Source organism: Columba livia, chromosome 2 (genome assembly GCF_036013475.1).
Source record: "Columba livia isolate bColLiv1 breed racing homer chromosome 2, bColLiv1.pat.W.v2, whole genome shotgun sequence".
NCBI lineage: Eukaryota > Metazoa > Chordata > Aves > Columbiformes > Columbidae > Columba > Columba livia.
The window spans coordinates 106,576,335-106,595,728 of NC_088603.1; the positions used below are offsets into that span (position 1 = coordinate 106,576,335).

General features: G+C 42.5%; 1 protein-coding gene and 1 long non-coding RNA gene across 5 annotated transcripts in view; one reads left to right on the plus strand and one right to left on the minus strand.

Annotated features, from left to right (window-relative positions):
• The window catches only part of LDLRAD4 (low density lipoprotein receptor class A domain containing 4), a 301,744-nt gene that overhangs the window by 54,288 nt on the left and 228,062 nt on the right, over window positions 1-19,394 (minus strand). The window lies entirely within an intron of this gene.
• Window positions 13,634-18,566, plus strand: LOC102094082 (uncharacterized). Its single transcript, XR_010470426.1, has 3 exons — window positions 13,634-13,747; window positions 16,055-16,146; window positions 18,300-18,566. It is a non-coding gene; the product is annotated as an uncharacterized LOC102094082 (long non-coding RNA).

Sequence of the window (19,394 nt, forward strand, 5' to 3'; positions counted from 1 at the left end):
CCCTGCCCTCAGGGCAACCCTGGCACAGAAGTGCCAGTGGCCGTGGATCTCCTCTTCATCTCCTCTTCCAGTTCTTCATGTCCCGCACCTCCAAGTGACTCCTCCAACCAGGCGCCAAGCATCTCACGGGTCTCAAGGACGACTGGCAGAACTAAAGACATCGCTTCAAAACACAGAATCGTTTTGGTTGGAGGAGACCCTCAAGATCATTGAGTCCAACCATAACTTTGGCACTAAACCATGTCCTGAAGAACCTTGTCTATAAGTCTTTTAAACACCTCCAGGGATGGTGAGTCAACTATGTCTCCCTAGGGGTACTGCCAAAAAGTGTCTATTTTAATAGTATTGGGGGGGGGGGGGGTAGGGTGGTACCTATTTGTGTTTTTTTTTCAGAAAAACCCCACACTTTCTCCTTGAGCAGGCCATAGAAAGAGCCTAGTAGGTTTCCCTTTCCTTTGCTGGCACAAATCCTGGTCCCAGTGCCGGGGCTGGCGAGATGCCGATATATTTCAGTGAGAAGAGGATCAGGCCTGGTCCTGCAGATGTTACTCACGCAGGCACTCGGTTCCACCCTTCGTTTCTCACATCGCTCAGTGCTCTATGACTTAAAAACAAGGGACAAATGGGAACGATGGAGCCCGGCATACAGCGCTTGGCCTCTCGGGCCTTCTCGCCGCCATTATGTGCTGCCCCTCAGAGCCCTTTGTCACCGCCTGGCCGGGGACAGGTAACACACAGCATTTTGCACCTATGACCGCCAACATCAGGCCGTTCACAGGCGTCAGGACCATCATCTTTGTTTGTCAAGGACCAAGGGTCTTCTGGGCTGTGGGAAAGTCAGAAGTCAAGACAACCATCTCAAATATTGCGGCATTTGCTCTTTTTTTTCTTAAAGTCCCAGTTCCTGGAGTCGTGTTGCTTCTTGAGAAACTTGGCTTTTGTTTAAACGTTAATCCTTCCGGGTTCCTGTAATTGCAGAGGATAGCCTGAAAATCTGGCTTCGGAGTTCCCCAAGAGGAAATAAAAAGCCAGTAAACAAACAAAAAGAACTGGAAGATTTTCTTGGTTGGATGTCATTTGTTGATTTTTTTTCTTATCACTTTTTTTTTTAGTGTTTTGGCAAATTATTTTTGAATGCTTCAGAACGGCAATTTGCTCTGAGCTAAATCCTGATTCAGACTGCCATCACTGAAGATTAAAAAAAAAGTTTCTTCACTTGTTTGTCAGCATTATCCAATATTCATTAATTATATTTTTATATCTATTCTTTTATAGTAATGCTTTAAACCTCTTTATTGGATTAGAGAGGAACTTGGGAAACAAAATCCATTCTCAATCCAGAAAACCCTCAAGGCAACTAAGAGACTTGGATCTCATTTTATGCTTATGAAGCTGGTGTAGGAATTGTAAATATATACCTATGAGACACTCTAGACTGGGAAAGAAAAGCTGACTGCTGCCCCTTTGCAATTGGACAATTTACGAATAAGTATGTAATTGGGCTTTAGTTGCTGACATATATAATGTGCACTATTTCAGTACTTCCAACTCAAATAAAAGGATGCTCATTAAAAAAAATGTTCAGCTTGCATTATTTCAATACTCAAAACTGCTCTTCCCTAAGCACAACTGAAATAGGAAACATGGATGTATTTTATTTATATATACATCTCTTTATACACACACATAGTTTTAATTTTATTTCTTTTAAACTACACTTTCTGTCTTAGGAGAGCAAGACATGCAGCTTGGACAACTCAGATGTTTAAGTAAAAACCCTTACAATGCTTAAAGAAGAGGAGAATTGTGTTTGCTTAACGTCTATGTATTTGATGCACCTGTGTGCGAGAGCGTATTATCTGTAACCCCCCACGCTGCATTGTTGATTTAAAAAAAAATAAAAGACAGAGAAAAGAATGAGACTTTCAGTGCAGCTGGGTCAGCTCGTACCACAAGACGCGTATCTGGCACCGGCCCGGCCCAGCTGTGCAAAGTATCTTATGCCAATGTCACGACCCAGCTACTACAGACGAGGGCTGTTGCGTGGTGGTGGCAATCTCCAGCAGCAGGCTGGCGGGGCTGTAAATACGCCACCCTGTCTTGTCCCCGGCCACCTGGAACCGTGCCTGGCTGAGAAAAGTTCCTGCTCACAGACTGGCACCAACCGAGACGTCGCTGCATCTCGGCGTTTATCACCCCGTGCACTTCGGCTGCTGACAATAACCTCCCTCATGAAGCCGCATCAGATGGGCTGGGCTGCCGGTGCCGGGCTCACTGGGGTGGAAATGCTTCCCCCACTCCCAAAAAGAAATCCCACATTTCTCCCTGCTTACCAGCCCCAGCAGCCATCCTTCGACATTACCCGCCATCATAAAACAAGCTGCTTACAGAGAAGTACTCACAAGGAGCTATTTCACGTTGTTTTTTAACAGGAATTTGAGCCTGGGCTCCCCAAAATGCACCCATGAAGGTCTCTGGATTGGCCTCTAATGAACTGTATCACCATACCAAAACAAAAATTCCATTTATTTAATTTTTTTATGCCAGAAGTGAGGAGTAGGAGGTCACAGAAGAGATTTTCAGCAGCAAGGAATTAAACAAACCAACAAAAAACCCCCACAACGACAGTGCAACAAGCTTTGAGAAACATTAAATATAATATGTTTCACTCCAGGTCTAGTCCTGCCACCCAAATAGGAAAACTATAAGTTATGTTGGGGAAGTCAGGCTTGGAAACCCAGGCAGGACTGTTCCACCCATCCCTCCCAAAATTAGCAAGTCGGTATCCTGGACCTTTATGAGAAAAATAGCGAGGATGTGAAGAAAACGTATGTTGGTTTTGGTGCGCAGATGAGTAAGTGAGACTCAAGGACGTGTTTCTGAGAAAAGTAATAGCAATATGCACTGCGCTGGCCCATCAAGTGATGGAAGAACCAGCAAGAGAGGCTGGAGGAGCTACCACTGCCATGAAAATATATTATGTTGCAGACAGAGTGCCTTGGCCCCGGGAAAAGATGGGACAAGATAAAAGTGCCCAGAGAACACAGGACTGACTCCAAGTTTCTACACCTGCAAAACACTCTCATGTGTTAACAGTAATTTATGAACTTTTACTTAGGATTTTAATACAGACCAAACAAACGCATGAATAAGTCATGTAAGAATCTAAAATTACCAAATCCTTTCCCTCTCAACTCTCCCCCAAGGACTTCAGGTCTAATTTAAGCATAAAAGACATTTGAGGCATTGAGACTACTTCTCAATGGTGAAACTATAACTTGGGGGCAAAACAAAGACAAATGATTGTTCTCGAAAATACCTGCTCTCTTTTAAAATGGTAGCAAAAAGTACCTGTTTGGTGTATACACAAACCCAGAAGACTGACATGTTTGCAATGCAAAAAAGTAACCTATCTGTTGGTGCTGAGAAGTCAGGAACTGTCAAGTGACCTCACCATGACTGCACAAGGAGCATTTTTCCCAAAGGCAAACTTCAAAGAATTTTCAGATAATGAATGTGAGTCTTCTTGTTGTGGGTTTTTTGTGTGGTGGGTTTTTGTTTTGTTCCATTATAATGATTTATTGTGATGCAGGAAGATCTGAATAATCTTTTCCTGACTTGTTATTGAATTTTAAAGTTAATGAAATCAGAAAAAAATCAAATCAGTCATTTTTTCCATTCCCACAGAGGACTTTTTTTCATGGGTTCTCTGGAAAATGCTGACATTTAACCAAGTGTAGCCTTTCAACCAAACATTCCCTAGGATTAAGCTAGTATTCACAAAAACACGGAGAAAACGTGTACATGGAGTACAAATTCCTCCTCTAAACTGCTCAGCCTTCAGTAGGTTCAAGTAGTAACAGTCTAGAGGACCGGGGGAACTGCAGGACTGTGCAGTTCTGCAAAACCCAGCAAAAAATCCCCAACCAAACGTGATAAAACACTTCAAACCCTCCCTCCCATTCTTTTTTTTTTTCCTCCCTTTGTATGTTTCAGATAAACCTGATTTTCCCACGCAGAAATATCTGTGTTCTCCCACACTTCCATATCCTCTTCCAGACTTTTTATTTTCTGCTGTAGATGTTTTTCTGGGAATATGGACCTAACTAAGGAGAGGAGAACTCTTAACGGCCACTTTCTCACATGGAAAATTGAACTCCCATTCTCATTTCTCCCAGAGTGGCTGGAGTCAACAAAAACCTCAGTGAAAACAACAGAGCTATTCTGGTGGAAAGTTCAGAGAAAAAAAATAATTAGGCTATTGCCTCACTACAGAAATAGATGAGTGATTAGGCAGTGACATTTTTCATCCATGCACTAATAAGAATACTCAGCTTGAATATTCCCCAAATTCCTTAAGATCCTGATGCCTCTTCCTGGGACTAGCTCTTTCTTAAATTTAATGACTCTTTAAACCAGAAAAGAGAAAATGTCAATACCACGTGCTAGTATGAGTGAAAGCTACCTAAGTAAATGTACAACGTGTCAAAGTATGAATGTGGGCTTGGTCCAAAAAAGTCGTACTGGAAACTTCCATGACATTTTGACATTTAGTGGGATAGGTGGGATAGTGAATATTCTCTTGAACACACAAGGGGAAAGAGAAAAAACAAAGGAAAAACAAAACAACATCACTTGCTTAAAGACAAATTCCTGTCTTACTCTTACAGTCCCCTCCACCCCCCCCCAAGGCGAAAATGTGATTTACCAGAAGGAGCTCACAGTGCTGCTCTGGCTGAGAAAGTACACTGAGAACTTCACAGCAAGCCCAAAATAGCCTGAAAAGAGGAAATGGGTGGGGGTGAGGTTCTTTCTTCTGCTCACAAAGGACCTCACCAGCCGATATAGATCAAGTAAAAACAGTCCTGACATGCGGAGCGGCACTTGGTGACAGTCCTCCCCTCTTTTCCCAGTCTGGTCTATTTTAAGACCACATCACAGGAAACTTGGCAGCGACATGTTTCCGAAAGTTGCCCCTGCCACTTCCACAAGTTCAAATCGTTTGTAAGGGCACAGCTCACAGCACAGAAAATTCTGAGGGCACAGAAAAGATACTGTCAGACTACCAAAGGCGAATCATCCAAAGAAAGATGACAACTATTGCTAATTAAATGAAGTTGAAAACGTGTTCTCTTTCCAGTACTGTATTACTGTTTTTCAAAGAAATGCAACATTCACAGGAGCCGTCCAAGCACTAAGAGTACTTGTGACGGACACCGTGTGTCTGCTCAAAGAAAGAAGTTCTCCTCATCAACAGATTCAGCTCTGTGGGCTGTACCATAGCTTTGTCATGGCCTTTATCCTTTTTAACATTCTTCCAGAAAAATTTAATGCTGTCAATGACAAATAAAATAAGAACACATACAGACACAGAACCAGGAACAACACAGTTGTTGCACATGAACCTCAAGGCTGATGCCATTAAGCGTGGAATAGGATAAATGTTAATGGCACGGTCTGATTAGAGAAATTGATGATAATTAAAATACTAATGAAAATGTAAAAGCACATAAACATTGCTAATGCCTTCACCCTGCATTATAAAATCATCCATATGTACAAAAGCAGCAATGGGAGATGAAGCAGTAGTTTTCTGAAATCAGGAAAATGAACAGTAATTACAACTGAGTAATATTCTTTTAAAACTCCATGTTTTTATTATTTCATAACCATACCTTTTGCAAATGCCAAAGTGTCAGGGTATCCCTTCTTCAGAGAACTAAATTTCTGAGTAACCTGAGTTCAATAAAATTGTTGAAAAAAAAAATCTGTAGGAGAAAGACATGCTATTTAAGTTCAATGGATTAAAACAACCAAATAGATGTTTCTCTTCCTTTCCAGAAGTAATTTATTTCTGCTAATGGGAAGAGCATTCTCACCCCCAAAAGTCAATTTTGAGATACCTGTAAATAACTTAAAATACAGGTGCTTGAGTTCAGTCTGTACACTAATGTGGAAGACTATAAATCTTGAGCAGCAATATAAAGCTATTAAAAAAATATTGTTTACAAAGAAAGAGAAGGGGTGCAAGCCCTTGCCTCTTTATGATGCTTAAAACTATGCAAAAGCTTTCAGGGAATTTCACGTGGTTAGCATTTTGTATTTTAGTGACATCTGCTTCAAAAGGAAGGCCACCAGAGGAAAGACGTGTTAGATCTCTTCTTGCAGAGCTCACTCACAGCTCCCATGCTGAATATCACTGCCCCCTCATGCGAAGGCTCTCTGTGCAGCTTCCACACACAGTCAGACAGATTAGCTTAAATTGCTGTAAATAACTCCTACTTGCTATTCTTGAGCCCTTTATTCCAGGCTGCTTTATATTCTTAAACTGTACCTGAGTCACCTTCATGTGTTATCCCCGGTGTTCTGGGAAACTCAGGGTTTAGTAAACAGGTTAAGCAAACGAAAAGATTAGTCAGTATTGTGCTTCAGATGGATGCAAGATGAGATTACACCAAAAGCAAGCACATTAACAAAATTAAGAAAGAAAAGTTTCCAGAATCTTTGCGCTAATCTAACTAGCATGTACTGCACAAAAAGAAACAAGCCCCGGGTTTTGTGCTTCAGTCTTTTTGACCCTGGTATTGAGGACCATTACTGACAGTACAAGCATATTGAGCAAACTGGGTTTCTGGCTGCCACACAGGTAATTCATGGACACCGCAAGTTCTCTATAACTGAAAGTGTAAAGAAATTGGAAGCAACCGAGATTGAGGTGGCAACTAGATAATAACATTAGCTACAGAAGACAGAATAGCACAGTACACTTATATTTACTTCTCACCATGTGTTAATGTGCATCTTTACAGCAAACAGCATGAAATTCAATATACTTAAATACTCTTTTCACCACACAAAAGAGGAACAAGTTTGCAAGTTAAAGCAAGCTCAATGAAGAATGAATACCGACATTTAAGAAAGGCTCAAGATAGCATTTCTTAATTCATTTTTGTGGGTTCGCTCTCCTCAAAAACACACGCTACTGACACTAGGGAAAGCCAAGCCATCACCAGTCTGAACTCAAAGCTTACCAGGGACAAAAACACTATGTGGGAAGCAACATGATCCAACCAGTACAGCAATGGATAGAAAACCTACAGAGGCTTGGAAGCAATCCAGTCTCTTCCATTCTTCTCTGTACCTCTGTCACAACCCTCATACTTCCATTTTCCACTGGCCATGACATAGGCTGTGACAGCTACTTCCTTGTAAAAGCACTTCACAGACAATTGAAGAAAAATTCAGTACAACAACTTCTTATCCTTGTGTTCTAAAAATAATTATTCACATGAGCTGGCTTTACAGTCTTCGTTTCTCCATGTCATATGGTCCCTCAGCATTAGCACGCTCAGGATCTGTTAAGCATGCCACCATCTCAATATTGGAGGCATTGTCTGTCATCTTGGATCATTAACAGATGAGCATCCTCAGAAATGAAAAGGGGAAAGGCAAGGATAGAATGATCTCTTCCCCGAAAATTACTTCTTCTGAGTAACAGTGAACATATGCTGATCATGCAGAACAGAAACTGGTGAAGTTTTGAGACAGAAGAACTGCAAACCAACAGAAAATGTCTGCTGACAGTACCCCCAGTAACCCAGCCCTCTAGCCATTTTCTGATAAAGTCCTTCAGCTGTGAGATAAGGTGATTATTACAGTGACTCTTTACATACACAGAGCCCAAACAGCCACAGGCAGAGCTGAAAATTTTTTTCCAATTCAGTGGCACCAAAGTAAGGGAACCCCCACACTGGTGTCACTGCAGCATGTCACCTACGAGTCCCCATAGTGCCACATGCAGCCCACACACATCGTGAGACCATAACTAACCAAAGTTTCAGCAGATGTAAAAGGCCAAGGGTAAGCAGAGAAATAAGCACAGCAAGATGAACCCACTGTCCTGAGCACGACGTGAAGGCAAGTGGCAAAGCCAAGGAGAAAAGCCAAGGCTGTGTCTGCGTGGCTGGAAAAGCCTGACAAGCATGATGCACTTTGCCTCACACAGCCTGGACGCATTCCTTGCCTTCAACATCCAACACTCATTCCTTGCCTGTCCTTTCTCCCAAGCCATGCAGAACACCACAGTATCTTCTCAGCTACCTGGACTGCCACCTCCGTTTTTTTGTTGGTGTTTTTTTATTTTAAAACTATGCACAAAACTTTCATACAGTGGGCCAGATTTTCAGAAGTTCTCAGCATCCAGAAATACTGAGCCTTAAAAGAGCTCAGCACTTCGCTTGTCCTGAGTATGTAATGACATATCTACAGATTTGTCTTGTTCAAAAATCTAACCTTGGCAACCTCTCTGGAGGTTACATAAATACACATAATAAGAAGATTGTCAAAACTCTCCCCCTCCAGCTAAAAAAAAAGAAGGCGGGGGGTTGGGGGGGGCTTAAAATATTGTTCTAGCTTTTAATAACAACTAAATGTTAAAACACAAAACCTGAAAGTCAAACAAGTGTCCCTTCACAATAAGTGCCAGTGAAATTCTCACAGGGATGCCACAAACTCAGTGTAACTTACTTTTAAGGTCTTCTTAATCTTTTGAGTCTCTTGGCTAGCTCGAGGCACACTCAGAGCTAAGCACTCTATCAGCCTAGTGTTCACACATCTACATTTTTCTTTTTTTCTTTTTTAAATGATAATTTTTCTATGGTATGAGGCTGCTTTTCAAAGATGCTCATCACTCTGTTTCCTGTTGACTGCTCAGGAAACTGGATCCTCATCATCTCTGACAACTAGGCCATAGATGACTTTAGAGCTCAACTGACGCTCACTGAGATGTCATCTTCTGCACAGTTACAAAAGTCTTGCAAAACCAAGCAACAGATCAAGGAAAGAACAGCTCACTATGCCAAAATGTGAAGCACTCTGTCTACACACACACACACAAAACAAAACCAAACACAAACAAACAAACAACACACAAAAAAAACCCTAAAAGTCTAATTTTAATGTATTATCAGTCACATTTTACACGCTTTAAAATGCAGTCTATTTTCCTAACGGAGACTGGTCTCAATGAGGTGAAGGATCTACTCTGCAGCTAGGAAGAGTTTATCAAGAAGAAAACACCCACAGCAATGGAAGACATTTGTCCCACCATCTCAGCCCCAGGGTATGTTGGCAGGAGCTGCAGAGGTGGCTGTTATTGAGGAGGAACACCTGGGTCACCACCAAAAGAAGGGGGAAGGCAGGTCCTGGAGAACACCTGTGTGAGGAGACTCAGCTTCTGGAAGAGAGAAGGCGGAATTGCGGGCAACCTGATGGGCAGGAACACCCCTTGCTGAGCAGGGAGCAAAATGGTGGAACACAACACCAGTGGATGAGGAGCAAAGAAGAAAATCTGGCAAACTAGGATAGACACCACTGGCACTCTGCAGAGGTGGTGTCTGTCCACTCCTCCTCAGCCTCAGCTGCTTGGATTACAAGATGTAGGTCTCCTGCTCACAAAAAACAGTTGGTGAAATACGGGTCCTCCCTGCAGGCACAACTTTCTCTACTTTTTCCCCTCAGGTTGCGGGAGGGTGGTGTGGGAAGCATGTAGGTGTAGGCAGCTTGGAGTGGTAGTTGGAAGGCTTCGGTGGGGTTGCAGAGAAATAGGCCATCACATTTGCATGTAAGTTTAAATAAAATTATTAATGCCTTTATCAATAGAATTTCATTCATGTTTATTTATCCCTGAAGTGATGGTTCATCCCTCCCTCCTTCCCTGAACCCAGAAAACAACTTTATTTCTTCCCGGCTGCTGCGGGCGGCCCTTGCCAAAGCCGCCAGCCCCGCTCAGGGAGCAGGGGCAGCCCGGGGGCGGCTGCGTCGGGGCGAGGACACCCAAATGCAGCGGTTCGGGCGCTCAACCCGCCGGTGGCGAGCGGGGAGGCCGCTTCCCGGCGCCGGGGACACCTGCCGGCCAGCGGCCGCCAAGGCGGGAGCGCCCCGCAGCCCGGGGGCGGCTTTTTCTGGAAACATGACAGCCGGGCCTGGGGGAGCCGGGGTGAGCGGGGGCAGGACGCGAAGGCGCGACATGGCGACGGTTGTTAAGGGAGTGACAACAGTGCGATCAACAGCGGGGCCGGCGCTTGGGGAGGTGTGACGCCGCGGGCGTTTATAGCCGCCTCATGATGTCAGCGGCCCGCGCTGGCCGCCGCGCACGGAAATAGCTGCGCCGGGCGATCCGCTGGCAGGAGCCCCGGCCAGCGGTTATTTTTGAACGACCCGAGCGAGATAAAAGTTGAATCGGGGGAGAGGAGCTGGATTACAGCCGCGTTAAGGTCAATTTGCTTCGCTACGGAAGGGTTAAAATGCCTTTTTTTTTTTTTTTTCCCCGTGCGGAGGAACATGTCGGCTGAGGGCACTGACCTCAGTGCCGATGTGTCCCTCCGCAGCGCCCGGCCGGCTGCTCCCAACCCTCCTCTGCGGGCAGCGGGTGCGGCTTTTTGGGCAGGAACGAGAGGCAAAGCAGGGGATCCCGCTTCGCACCTGTGCCGTCCCGCTCACAGAACAGTTGGGATTGGAAGGGACCTCTGGAGATCATCTAGGCCAACCCACCTGCTAAAGCAGGTTCACCCAGAGCAGATCGCACAGGAATGTGTCCACAAAACATTCTCCAAGGAGAGTTCACTGTACTGGCACTAGTTTTAGGGCATGTGTTTTACGATATAACAAGTAGCTACAAGTCTAAGAGGACCACGATGTTTCTAAAATGGCATAGACGTGCCACCCTCCTAAAAAATATAATAAATTCTATGTTAGATCAGTGCAAGGGCTAAAGTTTTATGCAGAGCAGACATCTGCCTGGTAATCCCCGTCAGCACAGAGCCTGGTTGAACACTGCAGCAGGAACACATTAGGTGCTATTTGCCCAGTGAGGTTTATGCTGGTTTTGAGCCCAAGTAAGCTCTATCAATGCAAAGAGCAGCTTTGCCTCAAAACCAAAAAAAAATGCAACTCAAAACCAATCCACTCTGCATTACTATTCAGGCCAGTTACACCTGAGTTACACGTCGCCTCTCTCCAGTCTACAGAGAAGGAAGGAGCAAGGCCATACAGCTCTGGAGAGGGAATTACAGAATCACAGAATGTTTGGGGTTAGAAGGGACCTCTAGAGATCATCTAGTCCAACCCACCTGCTGAAGCAGGGTCACCCAGAGCAGATCACACAGGAATGTGTCCAGGTGTGTTTTGAATGTCTCCAGAGAAGGAGACTCCACAACCTCTCTGGGCAGCCTGTTCCAGTGCTCTGGCACCCTCAAAGTAAGGAAGTTTCTCCTCATATTCATATGGAACCTCCTGTATTTCAGTCTGTGCTTGCTGTCCCTCATCCTATCAAGCACTACTGAAAAGAGCCCCTGCCATCCCATTTTGCCCACATTTTGCCCCACAGGCCACCGCAGGTGCAGGTCACCAGCCCTGCGAGAGGAGGTGGTAGCACCTTGGGCTGCAAAAGTGGCTTTGAGCTTTCCAGCCTCTCTGCAGAAATTCAGGGCTGCATCCGCTCCAAAAGCTGCTTTGCCTGTTCAAATCGGGCCTCCTGGCCAAAGCTCTGTACCTGGACCACAAGGATGTGTGAGAAAGCCTGGCTTGCTTAAGCTCGCGCAGCCACACCGTGCCTTAGGAAGATATAGAATCCCGGTCACAAAAATTAATGTGCTGAACTACAGCAAAAGCGTTGAAGATCGAACTTCTGTTCCAGCAGAGCAGTAACAGTACTCTACTGCTGTGACAAGGTCCTGAGTCATATTATATTTATGCATTTTTTCTCGTGTTAAAAAGGAAAAATAAAAGAATCAGGAATACATACTAAGCTTTCAGAAGAGCAAAGGACTGTATACCTTTAAAAAGTAACAGTATTTCAATGCAAATGCAAACTTATCATAAGCTTCCTAACGTGCACACAGCATAAAGGCAGCATCACTGCAAAGAAGTTATCTGCTTTCAAGGGGATTTGCATTCTCATCGAATGCTGGACCAGGTCCAGACCAGCCGGAGGATAACCACCCTCTAACCTCCCTGCGGAGACTTACAGAGACGAGACTGAAGCAGTATCATTTCTGACAGAAATCAAATCCTGGCTACTGCACTGCTGGGAGCACTACAGACAAGAAGAAAAAAAAAAGAAAAAAAAAAAGAAAAAAAGGAGGAATTGGAATTAAAACAATTATGTGGAGCTCATTTAGATAATACCTTGTCAAAGGACCTGATATGGGAGCACATTATATATGTACTAAATGCATGCAAAAGTTAAGTGTCTGCTCGCATGAAATTTAATTTTAACAAATGGGAACGTAGGAATGTTAAAGCTGACCAGTAATAAAACACCTCAGTTGCATGCTCAGGTTAATGAAGCTAAATAATATGTCTAGTCAAGTCGTATGCAAAACCATGGAGAGCATTCAAAAAATACTATTTGTACAAATTTCCATCAGTTCATATTTTAGCACTAGCATCTCAGAGGACAGGATAATTCCTAGCAATATGCCTCCAAAGATTCAAAACCAAGTGACCTTAATGGAAGCTTATGAACATGAGGATATTGCATTATGAGTGCTGAGTTCATATTTAGTTCTTCTTCCTTGATATAATCCACCCAGGGACACATATAGGAAAATCCCAGGACAGACTGATGAACAGCTTCTAGGTATTCCCGATCTTGCCATACCCATCCTGCTGTAGTGCTAGAAACCTTTGACCAGCCATGCAGCAAAGTGCATCAGAAAATTGATAAGCAATTCTTGAGTGCCAGCAAAACACATGAGGCAGCACAAGAATGGGAGCAAAGTGGCGGCACAAGGCAGCAACCGCTCAAACAGTTTTGCCAATATGGCTGTTAGATGGACAATCTTCATATATTGTTGTCAGGGCCAGTGAGCTCTAAGATTGTCCCAAAAGTAGCAGCATCTGAATTTTGTTGGACCTACAGAGACCCTTAACCATGGCTGGACTGCTTGTGAAAATATGTCTGAATTACAAGAAAATGTAATGTTTTAAAATGTCCTAGTTGGCCCATTTTAGCTGCAATGCTGGCAATCCAAATTACGGATATGCCAAACCAAAAATGATAGTCAAATATAAAATCATGACATTAAAAAATATTAGGTACCATTTATTTTTCAACTGATACCTTAATTTGTACTTCAAGCCACAGTTTAAAATATACTTGCCATTAAAATCTTCCGTTTGCTGCTTTGTAGCATTTGTAGCAGAAATATTAAGATTGGTCTGAAGAAAGTATGAAAAGAAATGTCTGCTGGTAAAAGCACTCAGAAAGTGATAGAGGTAAGTTATTAAAAAAAAAAACACAACAAACAAACACAAAAAACCCACCAAAGAACACCAAACCCACAACATTTTGATAACCATGGACATGACTGACAGCAAACAGGTACGCACCAAGGAATGTGGTGTCTGCATCAGGACCAGAAAACTCGTGCCCTAGGAAGCCACAGCATGGATTGGAAGAAGTCCTGTGCCCTGACAGGAGAAGGACAGCAGCAAGGCTGCACCACGCTATATGTGCCATTCCTGTTTTCCCAACAGGGAAGCCAACTGTAGCCATGAGGGCACCCACAGTGAGCAAACCTGGGAAACAAGCAGCAAACTGAGATTCACCTAGGCTGAGGTACGCAAGATTCGGAAGCAGAAAGAAACACCACAATAATGTGCTTGACTGCCAAAAGACAGAGAAGATCTACCCCAAACATAGACCATTGCAAGTGCAGAAGTCACACGACGTGGTGAGAACTTGGTGAGTGATATCCCTCGTCCTCCAGGTGCACACAGCTGATCCTGGCCAGATCACTTCTTGGGCATACACCCCTTTGAGCTTAAAAGCATGGAGGCTGTGAGAGTGGGCATGAAATTGGTAAGAGAACAAGTGTGGGATGAATCAGTTTTGTTTAAAACAGGTATCGCCTTCTCTTTCCATAATGTCTCACTGAGGGGTTTTCTGCATTAATTTCCTTGTCGCTATGTTACAATTAAAGCTGAGATTCTCAGATAATCACTAGAATCTCAGAGTTGAAACTTGCAGAAAACTGTGGAATATGCAACAGAATCCCAAGGCAAGCAGGCAATACTGCAAATAAAATACCTTAACACGCTAGCACATACAAATGGCCAATCCAGTGATGGAGAATGCTACTGCTGTTTATTTTTTTTTACCTAGTTTAACAATTTTTGAAGTACACTTTGTTCTATAAGAGCATTTTAAGAGTGTTTTCTAAAAACAAACACCAAAAAAACTCCACAAAAACTCACTTTCTTCCATGTTTTTAAATGCCCTCCTGGTGCTCCGGAAGCTCCATCAGCAGTGCAAGTTAGACTAGATTCAGAGTCTGAATTTATTTTAATATTTGCATAGAGACAAACTTTGCTGAAGAGAAGGGTGAAGGAATATACAGTAATTGTGGCCTGCCTCTAAAAATGGGACAGATGTACCAGAGGGAACAGTACTCAGAGCATCAAGAGACCTGTCAGTGCTAGTGCTTTGCCATTGCATATCTGTTTGGGTTCTTTCTCTGCCACCATATCCACACAAATCTAGGGATGTTTGCCTACGCAAGGCAATGCTTAATCTCATAGAGAATTCAGGAGGTAATGCAGTTTACTATTAGTATTTGAGCCAAACATTAGGAAAGGCAAGAAAAGGAAAAACAGAGAGGAACAGGGCAATCTTGTAGGAGAGACGACCTGAAGCTATTCTAGATGTCCAGTTTCCTCTCAGAATTAAAGCAAATACTTATCTGAAAATAAATTTAACTTTTATGCAGAAATGAATTGCTCTCACAGATTTTGGGTGTTGTCACATCAATACAGCTACAGCTGGGTAACCACTCTGCTAATGTTATACTGGGAATCCTCCCAGTACAGACTAGCTCTAAGATTTGGTCTGTTGTTTCTGCTCAAGTAACACTTGATTCAGTTATAGGTGTGATTCTTACCTAAGCAGTTTGCACCAACACATCTCTAATGGTACAGAAGTTTCTCTGTGATGCTGCTATAGCTGTTCCCAGATGGGAACGCTCTGGTACTGGACAGAGTACACCAATACTGAAATAAAACTATTTCAAATTATTTTCAAAATAATTTGTTGCTGCAGTGCTGCAGAATGCCTGCTTCTGAATGCTGGTTGCTCTTCAAGCACCAGTTGCTGTTTTCTGTGATTTATGACTGAAAGGATTAAAACCAAAGAAAACGAAAACAGATCTCCAAAAGATATTAATAGCTCCATCAAGCTCTGTCACATTCCAGATCTTATTATTACAGAAAAATATTCTTAAGGTAATAGCTACAGCTTCCTCAATTTATTTATTTTTTGTTCCAAAAAGTAAATTTTAACCCATTATACAAATATCCAATGTCCCAAACACAACCATCCATGCAAATGATAACTGGGTGATCATTTGCCCCATTTGCAGATATATTTGAACTGCAGCTGAAAATTTGGGCCACTGTAAATGCTGCTGTTTTGCAAACATAGGACTAATGCCCTGGAAACAGTGAAATGCCCGAGGGCATCAGTGGGAATTGAGGGCTCTCAGCATTTGGCAGAACTGAACCTTTCTTATGTGTGGGTATAAACACATTTGCTCACAACATTTGCTCACACATAGAGAGGTTTTGAATAAAACGCAGATGGTGGGCAGTAATTTCCTATTAGTCTGGACATTCTGTGAGATGACATTCCTGACTATAGTTTTAACATCATAAATTAAGATTTGGTAGTTCATTTAAACATAGTTCATTTATTTTCTAAAGATTCTGGTTCTTAGCAAATGAAGAAAACACATTCCCATGAAGCTGGCAAAACAATCATTATATTAACCCTCTCACGCTTGCAGATCATCTTTAAGGAAGCCTTAACTATCTCACAGCCATGAAAATATCCAAGAAGCATATTAATTGTGACAATAAAAAAATAAAGCCTTTAGTCATGTGTTCCATTCAATCACTTACACCCTATATTTTTAAAATGAACAAAATACATTTGCAGTTTGCCGGGGAATTATTTTAAGGTCTTGGTGTCCCTTAGAATCTCTTCTCACGTCTTTAGATGTCTGCCTTTCACTCGCACGGACTGAAATGTCTAGACATCCAAATTAAGGAGTGACCAATCACCAACAGACCGATCCCTCTGCGTACAAGGTCAGTACTACTGAAGAACACACACACGCACACATACTTGCAGCCGACACTGTGCAGGAGACCTTTATTTGTGCACAAAAATATTGATGTTGCTAAGTGATACGCAGGCGGTCACCAGCCCTAAGCCTTTGTGTTTGTTTATTACTGTGTCTTTTTCCCTGAGTAAACAATGCAACGGTGATGCAGAGATAGAAGAACCTGTATGAATTAAAACAGCTATGGGACCTAATATGTCTGTATGATATCAACCTATTATTTTTTTTTTTTTTTCCCCAATTTTGTTCCGCTAAGTCAGAAGGAAAAAATTTAGGAGGAACTTGAAAACACACATGCCATGAACGGTCGCAATCATCCTACTTCCCTTCAGTCAAATAATAAAAAAACTATTTATTTGCAAAGGTCCCTCTGCATCTTAAGCTTGCTGGCACCAGATTTAAGGGCATTTTTTTGAAGTAATGGTTCTGTATTGAAGTCATGTGTCTAGTCAATTGGAATAAGCGGCAACCTGAAAATAGTATCTCTTGACACCATATAATAAGCGTGGATACACTTTCCTTATCTAAGATTTCAGTCCAGTTCCATTCAGTTCTAGAATCTAAGTTTCTAATCTTTTTTTTTTTTTTTTTTAATCCCTGCAAAACAAACACTCTCCCTTTTTTGAGTCATCTCAAATTTTATAAACTGTATCTTTGGTGGTACTAGGAGTAGGTTTCTGGAAATACAAGTGTTTATGACATGGGTCCCATTTGGAGTTTTCAAAATAAATTGCCTTTCTTGACCTCAGGGAAAGCAGAGTGTCGAGAAGGTGCATTTCCATCGTCACCTCCCTTGGTTACCCTTCAAAGCTTCTGGGGTGCCTCAGCAGTGCCATAGACCCCTAAACTCATGAGCCCTCCTGCTCCAACACAGCCCCCTAGGTGAGGTGCCCAGGTAGGATGCCATGGAGCCCTGCAAATGCGGGTCCCCAGAGGTCACTTCCCTGTCTGCAGGCACACTGGGAGGAAATCAGCCTCGTCTCCTCCTGGAAGCTTCCAGATTTCCAGAAATTTTTACGGTCAACGTCACAGACCATTTGATTGCAAGTCTTTTTTTTCAACAGAAAAATATTTCATAGAGCTTTGCCATGTCATAACAGAGACGCCACAGAAGTGAGGCCACTCTCCCCATCACCTACATGTATCACTACCAACACCTGGAACTACTACTTAAATAGAACATACTATTAGGAAAATAGTGAGTGTATTTTTACTTTATTTGATTTTATTTTAGCAGTGAGGTACAAACATGACTACCAATGGCAACTGGCTGTGGCAAACACAGCTTGAGGAACATTTCAGAACCTTTTACACCCTACCTGAACAGCAAAAGCCTGCACAGCAATATAAAGATGAAAGTGAACTGGCAACTAATATAAAATAGTAATTCAGGTAACTTGGTTTTGCTCTAGGTCACTAGAACTCCTGTAATAAATCACAAGACAGGTGTAAACTTCTGATTTTAATTATCATGTACATGCAAGCTCCTCCCAAACTCTGTTTCTCTCCTGCTGAAACAACAGCAAGTTTACAAAAGCAATATTCTGCCCAGTGACTACATTTTGGAAGTCCTGATACACAGGCATACCCAAAGCATTGGCAGCTCCAAACCCCCTGCTGTTCAGTCAGCCAAATCAGGCGCAGCAGCCATCGGTCCAGCAGGAGCCCAGAGAAAGAGGACAGCTCGGTCCCTTCCTCCCTACACTAGTAGTTTGCTGAATGAGTCACTGCCCCTCTCCGTCTCCGTCTGTCCATCTGTACAGTGTTAATAGTAACGATACATTCCAAGCAAAAAGCGCTGTTTTAGATTGGGAGATCAAAGAGCAGAAAAGTTGCCATTCCAGACAAAAGCAATACTTTGCCTCATTCTCCAGCTGCTTGCACAGCCAGCACTGGGAGCAGGCAATTCCTGTAGCAATAATGAGGTAAACTTACCAACCCTTATGCACCAAATCAATAGTTTCCATTGGAGCATTATTTCTGCAGATGTACTTTGGACAAATATTTTAGTTGTGGGGTGGGGAAAGAGGGAAACGAGGACATAAATAGAACACGTTTTCCTCAGAGAAGCTGTGTGTTAATTAAAAATATTGTTTTCCAACAAACTTCTATTTGCAGGAAGAATGAGACGCTGCAGACAACAGGCCTTAACAGTAATGGCACCACTTCAAAGGACCTGACTTGCCTTCAACTACAACGTGACTTCTCAGGCAATCAACACACCCTGTGAAGAGCACGTAGCTTAATCACATGTGAACTTACATTTTACTTCTTCCTCTTTTCTTAAAAAGCGTTTAACAACTCACTAAAGTCCTAATTGGCCTACTGGAAGTTTAAACTTCTGATTTTGCCTGTCTACAGGAGAAAGCTTATTCACAAATAAAACCTTGCAGAATGGAAAAATGACAAGGAAGAAAATACCAAGTCAGACAAGTATGACTGGAAACTCAGATGTAAAGAATTCAGGTATTTCAGAAGATGTCTTGATAGGTGTATTCCCACCTCATTCCAAGCAAATAAGATGAGCACGTATTACTGCAAATTTTATGCCTCAGAAGAAGGCCCAAATTATATTTCACACTGCTCTGAAGATTCCTGTAATATACACACATCTTTAATGTGGAATTTTATACTCTATTTATAGCATATAGTCTCTTTTTGATATTATTACTTTTCTATGAAAGTTCCTTTGAAGTCAGGCAATTACCTTAAGCGAAATATTTAGCCTGTTGTGAGAGCTGAACTATGAGATTTGTGTAGAACAAATAAGTCATCATGTAACCCAGTATAAAGGTTTCCGAGCCACAAGTGGGGATAGAACATTAATTACAAAGACAAAACCAAGAATGCATTTTAAAAGTCATTTAAAGTGAGAGCTGATAAATCTGTATTGTACTACATCTTGCTTCATGCATGCCCCTAAAAACTATTTGAGCTAAGCACTCAAGAGTGTAAAATTATTTCATTACTAGTTACTACCCTTAGTGAAGCCACAGATTGAAGTTACCACACACTGACCAGAGTCAGGCTATAACTGTGAAGAGGTCGGGAGGAGTTACTAAAATGGCTAATAATGATCTGCAGGAACTTCTCCCCAACCAGAAATGTTGCATCATTAAAGGCGTGCAAATCTGGATTCTTCCCATGCTAGAAGAAAGTGTGTTTCTTTCTCTGCAAAACTATGAATCTCTTTAGTGGGACAGATAACCTATG